Here is a 19,300-nt window from a genome sequence, read left to right on the forward strand (position 1 = left end):
TGGGTGGCTCAGCGGTTTAGTGCCTCCTTCAGCCCAGGGTGTGATCCTGGAGACCCGGGAGGGAGTCGATGTCAGGCTCCCTGCCTGGAGCCTGCTTCTCCCTCTGCCTGTGTCTCTGCCTCTCTCTCTCTGTGTGTGTGTCTCATAAATACATAAATAAAATATTTAAAAGAGAGAGAGAGAGAATAGAGATATACTATAGAGATTTATGTACTATATATAAAGAAAAAGATATATGTGCCAGTAGGAATTTGTTTGAAAAGTGTAAATGGAAGAAAAAAAAAAGAAAAGAAAAGTGTAAATGGGCAAACTCTCCCTTAGTTTTTAAATTTTGTTTTGTTGTTGTTTAAAACAGTTTTAATTGTGCCCATTGTTCACAAGAGCGTGAAGAAATTGACACTCATGTTTAACAGCTGGTTTGAAAAAAAGTTCAAATTTTTCTGTAGTGTGATTTAGGAATATAAATACCAATGTATATTAGAAATCAGAAAACTGTGCAAAATATCATATGTAACAATTAGACTTCTAGGCACTCCTCACAAGAAGAATTTACAGATATGTTCACGTTCACCTCAAGTATGCTTAATACAACATTTTTATAGTAGTGAAATGTTGACAGTGATGTAAATACCCAACACAGAGAAATTATTAAATTAATAGTACACATGTACACATATACACACATGTACTGGAAAAATATATAGCTATTAAAATGGCATTATAGAAGACTACTAAATGATTAAGAAACTGTTCATGATCTATAAGATGACAAAGGGTCCTTAAATTATATATATATATAACAAGATATACACATGTGTGCATATGCATATATGTATATATACAAAATTAAACCTGGAATGAAGCCCACAAAAATGTTAATAATTTATCCCTGAGGTATGATAGTTTTGTTTTGTTTTGTTTTTGGTGAGAATATTTAAATTCTAATGTCTTAGCAATTTTCAATTATGTAACAGTGTTGTTGTCTATAGTTACCATGTTTCACATTAGATCCTCAGACTTCTTTTATCTTGTAGCTGAAAGTTTGTACCCTTTAACTAAGTTCTCCCTCTTTTCCCTCTTACCAGAGATGGATCCATCTCTGGCAACTGCTTTTCTACTATCTGTTTCTATGAGTTTTGTGTTTCTGTGTTTTGGATTTTTTGTTTGTTTTTCTTTTTAGATTTCACACATACATAATATCATGCAGTATTTGTTTTTTTCTGTCTGGCTTATTTCAGTTAGCATAAGCCCTCAAGATCCATATTGTCTTCAATGCCAGAATTTCCTTCTTTCCCATGGCAGAATAATATTTCATCATGTGTTTATATATATATCACATCTTTTTTTAATCCATTTGTCCATTAAGTGACACATATTATTTCCATATCTTGCCTGTTGTAAATAATGCTATTTTCATTTCCTTTGGATATGTACCCCAAAGTAGGATTGCAGGATCATATGATAGTTCTATTTTTAACTTATTATGGAAAGTCCATACTGGTTTCCTTAGTGGCTATAGATAATTATATAGATAAATATATAAATTCTTTGTTGAGTGAATGAATGAATACAAAACTAATGGAATAATTTAATGAAAAGTAAATGTTCAGGGTTAATTATAGTTATATTGCCTGATCTGTGCATACCACCCTCTCCCCTTTATTCACTCCTGAATACAAAATTCTTCTATCACTCCATGTCTCTCATAGTGTTTAACACAATGCCAGAATGGTGTAAGGTGGAAAATCGAAGCCTATTTATAAGGTGGGATTCCCTCTATGTTAAGAAGTTCTGTGTATATGATACCTATGTGTTTTACACCAACAAACATGTTAAAAAGTAACATCTATTATCATAAATTGAATTCACTGCAGTTTTTACCACTTTTCCCTTAATACTCTTCTAATTATTATTTTTTATTTTTATGTTATAATTTCTCTGGTCAGCCCTTCTAGTGAATGATTTTGTCTTCTAGCACAGTATTTTTCTACCTAGTGGTGGTAAAGAAAGTTTTATTTCCTGATTTATCTTCAAATGCAGACCAATAATTACATAAAATACAATAAGAATTTTTAGAAAGAAATGTTAAAAAAAGACATGCCAAATAAAAACCCAAGCTTTTATATTTCATTCTAAATATAGGAATCCACTTCCATAAATAAGGAGTCCATAGGCAAAAGTGATGATAAGGGAGATTAATAACTATTTTTTCATGGAAATCTTGATAGATCTCTTTGAAACTCAGTGTTTTCACCTGCAACATGGGAATTAAGATAACTAGACTGAAGGATTATTAAAAACATCAAACAACTCACGTAAAATATCATGTAAGCAGGTTATCATGTATGCATGTTTGTGTATGTGACATCATTACGATTATTTATTTTCATTACTTGAGCCGTCTGATTCTCAAGCACTTCATAGTGTGTTCCCTGGTCTCCTCCACTCCTGGTTCCCTCAGGCAGAACATTATATATATTTTAACCAGAAGTTTCTTTTCTTTCCAAAAAGACCACTTTATTTTGACTCTGTTCTACTACTTCCCTTAGATGTTTGAAAACTGTTTTTAATATCTTCATCCTCAAGCTCATCAATTTCTGTTTTATACAGAGAGATTTCCTTTGTTATTTCTAAGTAGGATACTTTCTTGGTTTTGCTTTTTTAAGTGGCTTTTTATACTCCTATGCTGTCATATACTGTACTTCACCATATCCTTTTCAAGATTTCCCTTTTTCTTCCTTCAAAAATTTATCTTCCGGAAAGCATTCCTATCTGCTCATGCTTTCACATGAGTTAGTGAAATGTGAAATTTGTTCCCCAAAGTAATGTTCCAGTTCACTTTGACACAGGAAAATACAACAATAAACTGTAATTGTTCTCCTGTAAACAGGTACGTAACCCTCCGTTAAGCTGCTCCTGTGTGTGCAATGGAACTTGAAGTAGCGTGAGTAACCTGCTTGTGAGGAGACCACATAGAACTAAGACACACACACAAAAATGATCCCTGGAAGCTCTTTGTTCAGCCTTGCTCTACTTTCTAATAGTGGATTTTGCCTTCATTTCATTTGCTTTTCTTCTCCACGTTTTGTTTTGCACCACAGTCCTCTCTAAAGAGTGCAAGCCAGTAGTTCTCCTTGAGTCAGTCTCTCTGCATGGTCACATTCCACAGTGCCACTTTTGCATCTGGTAGCACATTTATGGTTTTGCTACTTTGATCTGTTTAATTGTACTTCCTACTGTTCTCTAGAGAACTCTCTTCGTATCTGTCTACAACCTGTGCTCCTCCTGTAAAAAGCAATGTCAGCTGCATTAAATAAAATTCATTTTTGAGTGTATATTAGAGTCCCAGTTTCACTTGTGTATTTTACTTTCCTGGAAGTACCTGAGAATCTCCTTGTAAAAAAGTCTCCAGGCCATATATACAGACAGAAGCTATAAAAGCAGGCTTGTCTCATTTCTCTGGCACCTTGCACTATACACCCTTCACACACAATCCCCCACCACTGCGTATGGGCTGCTGATGGGGTTGCTGGGAAATGTCTTCACATATTTCATCAGTGTTCAGACAGATGGTCTTAAACAGAAACTGTTTGTGTTGTTGTTTTCCTAATCAAACATTTGCTTCATAGAAATAAAATTAATATTCTTCCCACTTTCCTCTTAAAGCATGGTATCTCTTCAAATTCCTCAACCCAATAGCTTTTCTCCTTGCTACCGTTGTGCCTATCATATGTTTTATGCTATGCTTAGAAAATTCTTGAAATCAAGGTCCAGTTTCATTGTCTACAACTTTTAGTCTTTCAATTTTCAAAAATTACCAAGGCGAGATTCTGTTTGCAATTACTATTTTTAAATAGTGTAGTAAATCATATGTAAGATGTGCTTAAATATGTAAAACATTTCTTTAGAGTACTTACTTCCTTGAACTTAGTTCTTGAGCTGATCATTTCCAATAAATAAGCAAGTGCTTATTATTTTGTTGCCACCTTGCATCAGCTCAGACTCCTTCTTTCCTATTTCTGAAGTTCCTTTATAAATATTGCTACCATCATTTAGGGAGCACAAGTATCACCATTGTTTTTCTTTAGTGCCAACTTAAACTGCAACTTTTTTTTTCCTTTTACTCTCCATACTCTATCTCTGCACAACCTCAGATGTCTGTAGGAAGTGTCTTTGTTCTTGTCTGTTTTTCTCTTCTCTCACCATCCTATCTTTACAGACCTGTTATTTCCATTTGGATTACTGCTTCCATGTCCTCACCCTGACTTTCTCAGTCTATGTACTCCTTTAAAGATTTCTGCAGCTATTTTACTCTTTAAAGCTGTTGGCTTGATTCCTTCCCTGGGGAATTTTCTTTATATCATTTTTAAAAATATGAGCCACCACTTTGTGACAGCTGGAAAGGTGAACAGGAATTCTCTATTCTTGATTATTCCTCTTATATTTTTAAAAATTTCTTCTTCTCATAGGGACATTCTCAGCCTCCAAATACCTCTGCCAAATTTCTCAGCTGTTGAGAGATTAATTTCAGCTATTACCATAGCAGGATCAGAAAAACTAACATCTTTCACATTGCATTATAGAACCTCTATTTTCCCTTGTGTGTGTGTATGTATATGTATATGTATATATGTGTGTGTGTATATATATATATATATATATATATATATATATATATTAAAAAAATCTATCAGCTCCTATCATTTTTCCAGGGATCTTTTTGGTAATACAACTATAAATGTGTGTATGTAAGTTAGCATCATTTGATCTCATATTGAAGATTGGCTTACACTTTGATTTTATTGCCAAGTATCTTGGAGTCAGAAAAACCTCAAACACTAGCCCCAGAGGGAAGGGTGGAAGTAAGCTCTGGTGGCAGTTTAATGAATGTTTACCCTTTTGAATCAAAGAGTAGTAATCCTTCCCCCCATTGATATTATCACTTACTATAGATAAGCATTTCCATTCTGTGTCTCTAATTTTCCTGCCCTCAGTCTTACCCACTGATTTATAGAATACATTATTTGCTACAATTATCATCCCATACAATGTTGCTTCTGACCAAGGCATTCACTTTACAACAAAAGAGTAAAGCAAAGGACTCATACCCAAGGGAATCACTCACCTTGTTGGGTGCCTCATTACCCAGAAGCAGTTGGTCCAGTTATATAGTGGAATGGCTTATAGAAAATACCTGGTAGAATTGAAGAAATGTTCTAAATTTTTTTTTATTTATGACCACAAATGTTTTTTTCTGTCTTAGAAAACAGATTGGAAACTCAATGGTTGAAAGTGAGAATGACTCCTTTCATTATAATCCCTCAGAACACCCTCAAAAATGATTTTGTCTCCCCTCCCTATAATTTACTGCTTTGATGGTTTACAGGTGTTCGTTTCCAAAGGCGGAATTGTTTTACAAGGGCACAGTGATGGTTTCAATGAACTCGAAATTAAAAACAAAACAAAGAAAAAAAACCTTACTCTTACTGAGTTTCTAATGCAACCAAATTAATAGGTAAAGGCCAACTGTTTGTAGTTACAATCTTAATAGTAAGGTGCAATATAATTTCTGCTACACAGTAGAAGCAGAGAGGATTATGTTTGTCCAACTCATGGGTTCTCAAGGCCACAGCAATCAAATATCAAACATAGCATGATATTTAAGGAGTCAAAGTTTGAATCACCTTACTAAGCAGAGTATCACAAACTTTTGAGGCACTGACTGAGTATAAATGGAACATAGCGTGGAAAGTGAAAGAAACAAGTTTTAAATAGCAACTAAATACCAGTTGTTAAACAAAGACTAGACAAATAATCATATTGTCTTCATTGTTCTGTATCTTATCAGTTGCCTTTTTTAAAGCTTTTCTTTTCTCAGCACGCCATGACTACATTGGTCAGTAGAACTTGCGATTCTTGATCTCAGGATTGTGAGTTCAAGCTCCATACTGGGTATGGAGTATACAATAAATAAATAAACAAGTAAATAATATGAATTTAAAAAGTGAAGACTTTCTTTTTTTCTGCACAATTTTTATAAAGGGTTGAGGGAATGACTTATTAATCAGTCTTTACAGGTTATAGAAGGGGGTTTGTGATTACACTAGAAAAGAAATAAAGACTATCTAATGCTATATATAGTATAACATATGATGAGGATTTCAGGAAAAGAGCAAACACATTGTCACTTGCACATCATCTTTGTCAGTCACATGATCTTGTTGCCATTGTTTGGGAGATAAGCTTGAATAGAAGGCTGTGTACTGGCACTGAGGAAAAGGATTGTTGGTACTCAGAACCATTCTCACCACCTTCCGTGCTCTCTCCTATAGCTTAGAAGCATGTCTAGAACACAAATTTCCCAGGGTGCTTTGTGGCAGGGCTTTGGTTTAGATTATAATAATATGAGTGACTGTTAGATCTGGAAGGCAGAAGTGAAACAGTTCTATTCTTCCTTTTGCATCAGAAAGCAAAAGCATGGATATGGTGAATGTGAGAATTTTTAGTGTCTGCTGGCCATTAAGAATCATTCTCTTCAGTGTTACAGCCTGCCCTGCAGCAACCAACAGCAGTGACTTCCCGTACCTTTTGAGCAGGGTTGGAAATAGGAACTTCATAATTCCCCCAAAGCTATCAACAAACCTGAGATCTATTGGTGGTATGCCCTGACCTTTTACTTCTCAGTCCTTTCAACAGATTTGTAAGCACTTAATTTGCTGTGCTAAACTCTAAATTGCTTGCAATATTTAAAGAGGTTTATGTTATCCTAATAGAACCATCAATGACAAAAGGTTATACATAAAGTGAATGAGGATTTATAAAGATTTATAAAATAATACTACATGGACTTCTATGCTCATTTAAATAACACTATGCATGTAACAAAATAATTTCTAGTAAATAAAGGGCTCTTAATATCAGTAATCAAATAATATCAATAAATAAAAGGCAAACATCTACAGAGAAATTAGACAAAAGTTGTTAAGAACCAGTACTTAAGAATGCGGTCATTGCTATCCCCTGCTAATTTCTTCTCTGAAAATCCAACTCAACAAAAATAGGCCAAAAAGCAAACCAAAAAAAAAAAAAAAAAAAACCTCACAGAAAGAAACAACAACAAAACCAACAAAGGGGAATAGATAAAGCATCCATATAATGTTACTTTAAGAAAAGGGGTAATAAAAAAAAAAAAGAAAAGGGGTAATAGGAAAACTTCCCAACAGAGAAAAAACATGGAAGAAAACCGAGACATTAAAGCAGATAAAATTTGAATCCAACACTCCCAACATTAACACAAAAATATTAAATATGTAATCACAACTTTTACAAAAAAAAAAAAAAAAAAAACACTAAGCACACAGGAAAGAATGGCCAGTAAAGAGGAAGATAAATAGGAAGAAAAGAAACAGAACAGTAGGATACATAGAAAAGTGAAATGAGAAAAATTAACAAAAGGAAACTAAATTCAAATAAGTAGTGAACAAGTAGTAAAGAAAAGACAGGAACCAAATATATAACATGTGCAAAACTGAATATGTGAAGGAGAAAATGAAATAAACAAATGTTCCGTTGAGTTTATTAGGAAAGATCCATTTGGCTTCTTGGTGAAAAAGAGTATGTCACTTATAAAGGAAAGGAAACAAGACAGATAAATTGAAAATGAAGGTCCAGGTAATCACTTTGGCTGCAATATTCATTGATAGAAGATCAACACTTGCAAAGAGACTCAAGGAAAGAAAATATGATACAAGGATCTTATATCCAGCAAAGTCATCTTCCAAGTATAAAGTATATAGACAAAACAGTTTTTACCGTAAAATAGCAGGATACATTTTTCATACAAGCCTTTCTGGAAGAAAGGCTATAGTTAGGTAAGAAGTGAATGGAAAGATCCTGGCAAAAGACTATTAGGGAGAATTTATTTATTTACTTATTTTTAGAGATTTTATTTATTTATTTATTCATGAGAGACACAGAGAGAGAGACAGAGGGAGAAGCAGGCTCCGTGCAGGGAGCCTGATAAGGAACTGCAGGATAGTGCCCTGGGCGGAAGGCAGGCGCTAAACCGCTGAGTCACCCAGGGATCCTCCAGTGGAATGAATTTAATATATTCAACTAAAAATTGAAACCATAAAAACCAAGGCAGGAATAGGAATAATAGGATAGAATATAAATATTGGATATTCTGATAATATCAAATGAATAAAGGAAAACAAAATAATTTGGATATTAAAATAATTCTCCTTATTACCTTATGCACAATAGCTTGCAGCCAAAGGACATCTTTTAAAACGACAAATTCGGGCAGCCCCGATGGCACAGCGGTTTAGTGCAGCCTGCAGCTCGGAGTGTGATCCTGGAGACCTGGAATCGAGTCCCACGTCTGGCTCCCTGCGTGGAGCCTGCTTCTTCCTCTGCCTGTGTCTGTGCCTCTCTCTCTCTCTCTGTGTCCCTATGAATAAATAAATTTAAAAAATAAAATGATAAATTCAGGGACAAAAGCATAGATTTCATACAAAGATAAACACAAAAGGAAGATAATATTAAGTGACGGAGCAGAGGAAGGTATGAGGGAGGAAGAGAATGCAAGATTTTTTTCTCATAATGAATACAAAGGGGAGCCTAAATATTTTATTCAAAAGTCTCATTATAAAAATAATCACTTAAAAACTTACTAAATATTAGAGTAGTCATAATATATATGTATAATGTAGCTATATATGTAGATTATATATGTATAATATATCAGAAGATATATATTTATACTCAAACATAAGCACAAATATATACAAAATCTGATATAGCACATCACTTTAGAGTCACGGGAAAGAAGGAGGGAAAGGAGGAGGAGGAAAAAAGGGGGAAGAAGGAGGAAAGGGAGAGGAGAAAAATGGGGAAGAAGAGGAGAAAGAAAACAGATTAATTCCATAAATATTTTTTTTTTTATAATTGAGCTTTAATGAATAGTAGGAAACAATTCAGCATTGCTTCCACTCTCCAAGGGTAGGTTTTCTTTGTTATAAATATTGTTAAATGTTTCCCCAGGCAAGTGAAATATTTTAATGTAGAACTATAGACAAAATATAAATGAATATTGGAGGATATGTATCAATGATGAGTTTGAGAACTTGAAAATCTTTTACCTTAATATTGTCTCTCCGAATTAATTATTTAATGAATATTTTATTATTATCATAAAGAAAAAGAACTGTGTTGGAAAGGGACAGGGAAGGCAATTAGCTGTATGTGATTATTTAAAAAAGAGCAAGTGGTAGGAACATGTGAAGGTATCTTTTTATTTTGATTATTTTCACATATCTGGTTACAGAAACTATCATCTTTTCAGTGCTTCAAAATGCACTAGAATATTAGTTACTGTATACAGGCAGGATTATTTTTTTACTTGTTTGTCTTGTTTTTACAGTTTGCTGCCTTATTCCTAGCACCTAACACCATACCTGATCTGATATATGGTAGATGCTCATTGATAGTTGTTGAATGAGAGATCATTTTTGGAGAAGTGTTCTTGTATTAATTCTTGTTCGCAAAGCTAATGGAAAAGAAACTATCAGGTTAAAAACTGTTTGCTCCTAATAATTATTTTCATCAAATGAAAACACTTCCAGTCATGAGATCAACACAAGAAAGCATTTCATAGAATAAAACATGCAGCCATAAATATATGGAAAAGTTATAGTCATTGTTTATACACATACTAAAAAAATAACTCTATATTGAGTAGTATGTAACCTAAAATTAGAGAAAATAGCTGACATTTTGCTCAACGAATTATTACTTGCAATAGCCCCAATTGGGGAAACATCTATATTTTCTCATATTCTTAGGGCTTTTGACGTGTGTTGCTAAGTTGCCTATTCACCTATTGATATGTCTACAAGCACCTTACCACATATATTCCCGGAACAACTGTAAATTATTGTGCATTAAAAAATCATTTTCAGTTATGACAGCCTAGTGAACGATATCTGGTTATCAGTTGATCACAATTAACATTGGACTACATAAATGCAATTATTGATTACTTGTATTTCCTCCTTTGAAAGTTTCTAGGCATAACAGCTTTTTTCAGTTTCTCTATTACTATTTTTTCAAATGACCATTTTATCTCTTTTTTGTTTAAGGATATCAGATTTTTATTTCACTATTTTTTGGAAAATTATATTCTCTCACATTTTTTTTGCCTAAGTCTTTTGTTTTGAAATTTTATGATTTTTGACATGCAGAAATCTTATATTTATTTAAGCTAATCTTTATATATGGATATATATACACATATATATTCACACCCTTCAAAAATAATTTGTGCATATTATAATTCTTCAAAATATATCTTTGAGTAATATCTTATTTTAAAATATATTTTGAGACACATACATTATCTACATTTTGCAGTAGGAATTTAATCTCTCCAGCATCATTATTGAAACAAATTGATCCTCTACCTACAGGTGTCAACAGCTGAATATTTGCTTCACTTGCATTTCTTCTGAGGCCTTCTTTGGTGTTCCATTGATTCATTTTTTTGAGAATGTATAGTGCATTGCTCTTACTCATTTTTATTTTTCTGATGTTAGAGATAAAAATATTCAATTGTCATTTGTTAAATAAATCATTACATTCAATGGTTCAAAAATGTTTCAAACTAATTGAGAAGCTGTACATTTAGAATTGTTACTTCCACCCAATCCTCACTCATCTTGAGACCACTACATTACTATGTTTTTGTTATTATATTACTTTTTCTTCACACAAATAAAGCAAACAGGAATATGTACTTATATTTCTTCCTCTTACAAAAAGTTGACAATCCATAGAGAGTGTTCTTCAGGTAACGTAGCATTATAGCCTGCAATTTTTCTGTATCTGTGTGTTTAAACCGCAGTTTATTTAACTTGTTTTTATTTGTGGAAGCTTTAATAGTTTCTAGTCTTCTGCTGTTACAAATGATGTAACAGAGAAACACTTTACAAATGGACTTTATTATTGTGCAGATGTATCTTTACTATAAAACATGCAAGGTAGTACTCATATGTCAAAATTTTCATTACTTAGTCTAACGTATTCATGGTTTTACGTCAGAAAATTTGGAGAGCTGGTATTGGGAGGGCAAGTCTTCTTTATCCTGAGAAAATCTGGCCTTAGCTGCGGCTAAGTTAGAGGAAAATAAAGCATGGAGAATTTACTACAGTTCTGAACTGCCTCTGCTTACAAATGATACATGGCACCTCTTATTATAATCTGTTGGCTGGAATCAAGAACATGCCCACCAACCCAACACTAAAGAAGTAGGTTGAGAAACATTTCAAAGTACATGGAAAATGCAAAATTACTTTCTGTACAATGGTTAAACCAAATAGAACCAAATAGTCCTTTGCTTATTTCTTCCCACACATTCTGCCAAACAGAAGCAAATCTCTATCCAGTAATTGTACCCAATGAGAATCTCATGTATTTTTCAAACTACTAGCATAAAACAGGCACACTCAAGAGGTAACTGGAAAAAGTCTAATGAGAGAGAGTTACACAAGGTGGTATTTATACAGGAGTTGGGATGATTAAGGGAAATGTAAAGAACGGTGAAGCGCCTGCCCTGAACATGAAGCAGCAGCAAGCAATCAATGCGTCTTTTACCCCTTAGACGTGAAGGGATAAAGAAGGGAACGGCTATCAGAACGCTCTTAGAAGTACAGTTGTGTAATGCATGACCAGAAGCTGTGGACAGTAGTAGAGAAATACACATGTTTAAAAACAAAACAATACAAAAACACCACCACCAACAATAAAAAACACACAAACCCTCAAACGAGCAGAGAGAAACACAGAGAAATAAGAAACCTGATATGTATCTCTCTTTCATCTTCCTCTAGCGTCCGATGTGTGCATTCCATGGGCTGATCACAACTAGCAGCAGAGGCAAGACAACCAGATTGATGAAGTCCATGGAGGTCAGCCTCTGCGACACAGCAGGATTGGGATGGGGGGAAGGTAAGTCTGGGATGAGCAAATAGGGAATATCCAGTTCATCACAAACCCTCAGGTAATGTCACATAGTTTCTTCATATGTTCAAATGTGGTTCCTTTGAGTCCGGAGCTCAATGGTCTAAAATGACAGGGCATCAGCTTTCATCTCTCCATAAATTCATGCAGAAAATGCATGGTAGATCAAAGGCAGGATTACTACATTCACTAACAGGCAAATATATCAAGCACTTGTCCACAGAAATTTTGGAATTCCTGCTGGGAAGACAGAGTGAAGCTGTTCTATCCTGGGGAGTTCTCCTTTGTCTCTAGCAAGAGTGCGAGGAGATACATAAAACAAGCAAATGTGATAATGTAGATTCTCTGTGTAATATAAGTGCCTGACATGAAGCTTTTTGTTGTTGATGGTGGTGTTGTATGAGCGGTTGACATTAGGTTTTTTTTATGGCCAGGAAATTTTTATTAAAAGACAGTCATCTTGAATAAATATATTATTAGTTCTGTGACCCAACTACTAGCAAAACAACCAGGCATGGAATTAGGCCACCCCCGCCATGAAGTTTCCTTTCGCAAAAAAGCCTTAGTTAACTGAGATACTTGACAGCTTGAGGGACCCTGCTTTTACATCCCCAACCCTAATTCCTGCTCTTATGCTTTAAATTAGCTGGTGAAAAGTGAACGCATGAAACTCTATAAACACTCCACACTTGAACCCTAATAAAGGCAGAACCCCAAGTTCAGGGTTGTCTGTCTCTCTGTCCGTCCCTTTCTCTCTCCATCTTCTATGTCTCTCACCCCCTTCTCTCTACCTTGCCTTTACTCTGTGCCTTTGGCATGCCATATTCCCTCCAGGACGTGTGAGTTATAAATCTTGTTCTTCGAAGTTCCTTGATGATTTCTTGCCGAAATGTGTCCTATAACCAAAATAAAAATCATATGAGCCAGTGCAGCCACAGTATTAGCAATCTTGAAGATTCACTACAAATCCAGAATAGGCAAAGGTATAGAAACATAAAATAAATGACTGATTGCTTATGGCTTGGAAGGTAGCTGGGATCATAAGGTGGTGAAAGCTAAAGGGTACTGGATTTTTTTTTAAGGTTTTACTATTTTAGAGTAGCTTAGGTTGCCAACAAGACTGAGAGGGAGGGAGAGATCCCATCTCTCCCCCTATATCCCACACACATTATCCCATTATCAACAATCAGCCTACTTTTTTTTTTTCTACCAAAACGGTAAGCTACTTTGACACATCATAATCACCTAAAGTCTATAGTTCACCTTAGGGTTCACTCTTGGTGTTATTCATCCTATGGGTTTGAATGAATATATAATGACATACATACATCATTATTATATCATACAGAGTATTTTCGCTGTTCTAAAAATCCTCTGTGCTCTACCTATTCATTTTTCCAACCACCCCGACCCCAGCTGACTACAGATACTTTTATTGTCTCCAGAGTTTTATCTTTTCCAGAATGTCACATATTTGGAATCATGTAGCCTTCTCTATTTGTTTCTATTTCTTACTAAAATGTTAATATATATGCTAATATACTAGTACTGAAAGTTCTTCATTGTCTTTTTGTGGCTTGATAGCTCATTTATTTTTAGTGCTAGATAAATATTTATTCATTCATTCATTCATCCATTCACTCATTCACTCTTCTACTCAAGGCCATGTTGGTTTTTTCCAACTTTTGGCAAATTAAACTGAAGCTGCTATAAACATACATGTGCCAGTTTTTGTGTGGGCACGATTTTCTATTTATTTGAGTAAATACCAAGGAGAATGTGGCTAGATTATATATTAAGAGTATGTTTAGTTTTGCGAGAAACTTTGAAATTGTCTTCCAAGTGCCTGTTCCACTTTTGATCCTCACCAATAGTGTGTGAAATTTCCTCTTGCTTCCTATCCTTACTAGGACCTGGTGTTGTCAGTGTTCTGGATTTTGGCCATTCTAGTAAGTGTGTGCAGGTATCTCCCTGTTATTTTCATTTTCACTTACCTGATAACATATATTGTGAAGCATTTTTTAATACGTGTATCTGCCATTTGTGTATTATCTTTGGTAAAGTATCAGTTAAGGTCTTTGGCTTATTTTTATTTATTATTATCATTATTTTTAAAGATTTATTTATTTTTATTTTACATAAAGAGAATGTGCAAGCAGGGGGAGGGACAAAGAAAGAGGGAGAGTGAGAATCCTTAAGCAGATTCCCCACTGTGCATGGAGCCAAATGGGAGGCTTGATTCCAGGACCCCAGATTATGACCCACGCCAAAATCAAGAGTCAGATGCTTAACCAACTGAGTCACCCAAGTGCCCCTAACCTATCTTTGGCTTATTTTAAAATCGAGCTGTTTGTTTTCCTATTATTGAGTTTTAAGACTTCTTGGCATATTTAAGGGGCCCCTGAATGCTCAGTCGATTAAGTGACCAATTCTTGGTTTGGCTCAAGTCATAATCACATAGGTAGTGAGGTAGAATGGGAGCCTGGCGTTCCTTCCCCACACTGAGCCCCACCTCAGGGTCTGAGCTCAGCAAGGAGTCTTCTTGAGGATTCTCTTCCTTTGCTCCTACCCCCACTCATGCTTCCCATGCATCTTCTTTCACTCTCTTTCTTTCTAAAATAAATAAATAAATCTTGTAAATAAAAAAGAGTTCTTTGTATATTTTGGATAATGGTTTTTTATCAGGTGCATTTTTTGGAAAAAAATATTACCCATTCTGTGGCTTATCTTCTAATTCTCTGGATATTGATTTTCATTGAGCAAAAGCTTTTAAATTTAATGAAATTCAGCTTATCTTTTTTTTTTTCATGGATCTTGCCTTTGGTGGTGTGGTAAAAAGACCTTATGATAGCCAAGGTAATCTAGGTTTTCTCATATACTCTCTTCATGGAGTTTTATACTGTTCTTTTTCACATGTAGGTGAGTTATTTTTTGTAAAGGGTACAAGATTTGTGTCTAGGCCCATGTTTTTGCAGATGATTGCCCAATTTTTCAGCATCATTTTTTGCAGAGACTATCTTTATTGTATTACCTTTTCTCCTTTGTCAAAGATCAGTTGACTGTATTTATGGAGATCTATTTCTGGGATCTCTGTTTTGGCCCATTACTCTATTTGTCTGTTCTTTTGTCAATGCCACACTGCCTTGATTACTATAGCTGAGTAGTAAGTCTTAAAACCAAGTAGCATCTGCCCTCCAACTCTGTTGTTCTCCCTCAATAGTGTGTTGGCTATTCTAGATATTTTGTCTCTCCATATAAATTTTAGAATTAATTTTTGATACATATAAAATAACCTGATGGGATTTTAATTGGTATTACATTGATAGCTCCCTCTATCCCCCCTTTATATATATATATATATATATATATATATATATTATTACATTTTCATAATATTGAATCATCTTGTCCATAAAAATAGAATATATCTCCATTTATTTAGTTTTTGTTTGTTTTTTTGTTCATCTAAGTATTTCATTTTTTTACTTATTTATTTGTTTATTTATTCAGAGAAAGAGAGAGAGAGAGAGAGAGAGAGGCAGAGACACAGGTAGAGGGAGAATCAGGCTCCATGCAGGGAGCCTGATGTGGCACTCGATGTCGGGTCTCCAGGATCAGGCCCTGGGCCGAAGGTGGTGCTAAACCACTGAGCCACCTGGGCTGCCCTAAGTATTTCAATTTTGAGACTGTTAATGTAAATGTTATTGTGGGTCTTTTTTTTCCAATTTTTTATGTAAATTACAGTTAACCATTCAATATTAGTTTCAGGTTCAGAACCTAGTGATTCATCACTTACATACAATACCCCATGCTCATCAAAAGTGGTCTCCTTAATACCCATCCCCCATGTAATGCATCCCCTGCTCACCTGGGAAGAGTGATCATCAGTTCCTTCTATGTAGCTAAGTGTCTTTTTCCTGGTTTGCCTCTCTTTTACCCCCTGTTCATCTGTTCTGCTTCTTAAGTTCCATATATGAGTGCAATCATAAGGCATTTATCTTACTTGACTGACTTACTTTGCTTAGCATAATACTCCATAGCTCCATCCACGTTGTTGCAAATGGAAAGATTTCATTCTTTTTATGGCTGAGTAATATCCCATTTATTTATATATACACATTTGCTTATCTATTCATCAGTCGATGGCATTTGGGCTCTTTCCATAATTTGGCTATTGTTGATAGTGTTGCTATAAACACTGGGGTGAATGTATCCCTTCGAATTAGTATTTTTATATCCTTTGGGTTAATACACAGTAGTGCAATTCCTTGATCATAAGGTAGTTCTATTTTTAACTTTTTCAGGAAATTCTGTACTATTTTTCAGAGTGGCTATACCGGTTTTCATTTCCACCAACAGTGTGAGAGGTTTCCCCTTAAAATACAACATCCATTCATAATAAAAACCCTCAGCAAAGTAGGGATAGAGGGAATCTATATCAATATCACAAAGGTCATATGTGAAAAACCCGCAGCTAATATCATTGTCTGTGGGGAAAACAGAGCTTTTCCTCTATGGTTAAAAACAAGACAGTGTGGTCCACTCTCACCCATTGTTATTTAACATAGCAGTGGAAGTCCTACCCTCAACAGTCAGACAGCAAAAAGAAATAAAACACATCCAAATTGGCAAGGGAGAAATCAAACTTTCACTATTTACAGATGACATCATACTCTATACGGAAAACCTAAAAGACTCTACCAAAAAGTTGCTAGAACTGGCACGCAAGTTCGGTACAGTCACAGGGTAGAAAATCAATATACAGATATCTGTTGCATTTCTATACATCAATAGTGAAACAGCAGAAAGAGGAATTAAAGAATTGATTCATTTACAGTTGCACTCAAATCCATAAGATATTTGGAGTAAACTCAACGAAAGAGGTGAAAGTCCTGTATTCTGAAAACTATAATATACTGATGAAAGAAACTAAAGAGGATGCAAAGAAATGGAAAAACATTCCATGCTCATGGATCAAAAGAACATATATTGTTAACATATCTATACTACTGAAAGCAATCTACATATTTAATACAATTCCTATCAAAATACCACCAGGATTTTTCACAGTGCTAGAACACACAATCCTAAAATTTGTATGGAACTAGAAGAGACCTTGAATAGCGAAAGCAATCTTGAAAAAGAAAAACAAAGCTGCAGGCATCACAATTCTGGACTTCAAGCTGTATTACAGAGCTGTAGTGATTAAGACAGTGTGGTACTGGCACAAAAACAGACCAAAATCAGTGGAACAGAGTAGAGAACCCGGAAATGGATTCTGACAACTATATGGTCAGCTGATCAACAAAGCAGGAAAGAATACCCACTGGAAAAAAAGTCACTTTAACAAAAAATAGTGCTGGGAAAACTGGACAGCAACATGCAGAAGAATGAAACTGGACCACTTTCTTACGTTCAAATGGATTAAAGATCTAAATGTGAGATCTGAAACCATCAAAATCCAAGAGGAGAACACAGGCAGCAACCTTTTTGACACCAATTGTAGCAACTTCTTATTACATATGTCTCCTGAAGGGAAAGAAAAACAAAAATAGACTATTGGGATTCATCAATGTAAAAAGCTTTTGCACAGTGAAGGAAACAATCAACAAAACTAAAAGGCAACCTTGTAGAATAGGAGAAGATATTTGTTAATGACATATCTGATAAAGGGTTAGTATCCAAAATCTATAAAGAACTTATCAAACTCAACACCCAAAAAATGAATCATCCAGTTAAGAAATGAGGAGAAGACATGAATGGACATTTTTCCAAAGAAGACATAGAGATGGCTAACAGACTCAACATCAATGAAAACATGCTCAACATCAATCATCAGGGAATTACAAATCAAAAGTACAAAAGATCTCATTTCACACCTGTCAGAATGGCTAAAATTAACAACATAGGAGACAAGTGTTGGCTAGGCATTGTGTTTTTAATTTCAAATTCCACTTGTTCATTGCTGGCATGTAGGAAATCAGTTGACCTTTGTATATTAACCTGTCATTCTGTAGCCTCGCTATACTCATTTAATAGTTCCAGAAATATTTTTGTTGAATTTTCAGACTTCTACATAGATAGGTGTGGAGTGAAGAGAAATTAAGAAAAATGGAGTGCTTTGGCATGTTTCAAAATGGTTTCTCTTCCCCTTCCCTGCTGTAAGCCCCAGGGAATTTTTTTAATAGTATTTATTGTGGGAATCTGATGGAGCTCCTAGAAGTGAGTCTAACAGTATTGTGGGAGTTTCTTCTATGACTAGATCCCCTTGGAGTTTTTAATCCCCAGAGTTGCTTGCTCTGAGACTCCAGAAATTCAAGTTTTCAAGTACAAGCACAGTTCAAATTTTCATCTCAGGCCTGGTTCCTACAGGTGTTTCCGCTTGTGAGTGTCTGCTCCAGGTAAGCTATGACTCCCTCCTGTTATTCATTCACCTTTCTATATATCCAATCTTGGGATCAGTGATTTTTCCTGTGTCTTCCCCCTCTTAAAGATCTGAGAAGAGTTGATTTTTAAGTCTATTCAGCTTGTTTACTTGTTGTTAGGACAGAGAGTTGACTTCTCAGCTTCCTATGTGCAGAACTGTAAATCACAGTTCCAGTAATGAAAATGTTCTAAAATCGTGGAGATGGTTGTACATATCTCTGAATAGGAAAAGACCAATGAATTGTACATTTTAAATGGGTGAATAGTGTGGTATGTGAGATATGGCTCAACAAAGTTGTTAAAAAATATTTGGATTCTAAACAATATAAATGTTTTGTATGCCTGTGTCCCTGAGGTGTTATACCAGTCTTTCTAGAGAATATGTGCAAACGTTGTGATTTATGGTGAACACCTGTTCTCCTGGGTTTCTGGAGCCTCAGAAACTGGTCTTGTAGGCAATGGCTATATACCTACGTGGTGGACCACCAATAAAAGCCTTGGTGTTGTAGGCTCAGGTGACCTCACTGGTAGACAATACTTCAAACAGGTTTCCTCATCTTGTTGCTAGGGAAATTAACCATGTCCTCTACTGAGGGAGAACTTTCGGGAGCTTACATCTGGATTCCTTCAGACTTTGCCCCATGTACTATTTTCCTTTAATCATTTTGCTTTATAAAAAATCACTTTGCTTTTTGTCCATTTGCTGTAATAAGCCATAATTATGTGTACAAGAACTTCTGAGCCCTGTGGGTTCTAGCAAATCACTGAATCTGGTGATAGTCTTGGAAACCTCTGACATAGCTGCTTCGGGAAAGTCTTATGTAGAGATCAGCAGCCCTCTTCCTTATCTGGAACA

General features: G+C 35.1%; 1 long non-coding RNA gene across 5 annotated transcripts in view; it reads right to left on the bottom strand.

Moving 5' to 3' along the window:
- LOC140596405 (uncharacterized) overlaps nt 1-19,300 on the bottom strand; it is a 39,458-nt gene that overhangs the window by 18,167 nt on the left and 1,991 nt on the right. For 3 of the 5 annotated variants that reach the window (XR_011998390.1, XR_011998389.1, XR_011998388.1), the window contains exons 2-3: nt 11,857-12,914; nt 8,252-8,452 (exon numbers count right to left, since the gene is read on the bottom strand). This is a non-coding gene — a long non-coding RNA (uncharacterized lncRNA). The remainder of the gene's footprint in view (nt 1-8,251; nt 8,453-11,856; nt 12,915-19,300) is intronic. The other 2 variants (XR_011998392.1, XR_011998391.1) reach the window with 1 other exon arrangement.

The sequence above is a fragment of the Vulpes vulpes genome, unplaced genomic scaffold (genome assembly GCF_048418805.1).
Source record: "Vulpes vulpes isolate BD-2025 unplaced genomic scaffold, VulVul3 Bu000000642, whole genome shotgun sequence".
In the NCBI taxonomy this organism is placed as follows: Eukaryota; Metazoa; Chordata; class Mammalia; order Carnivora; family Canidae; genus Vulpes; species Vulpes vulpes.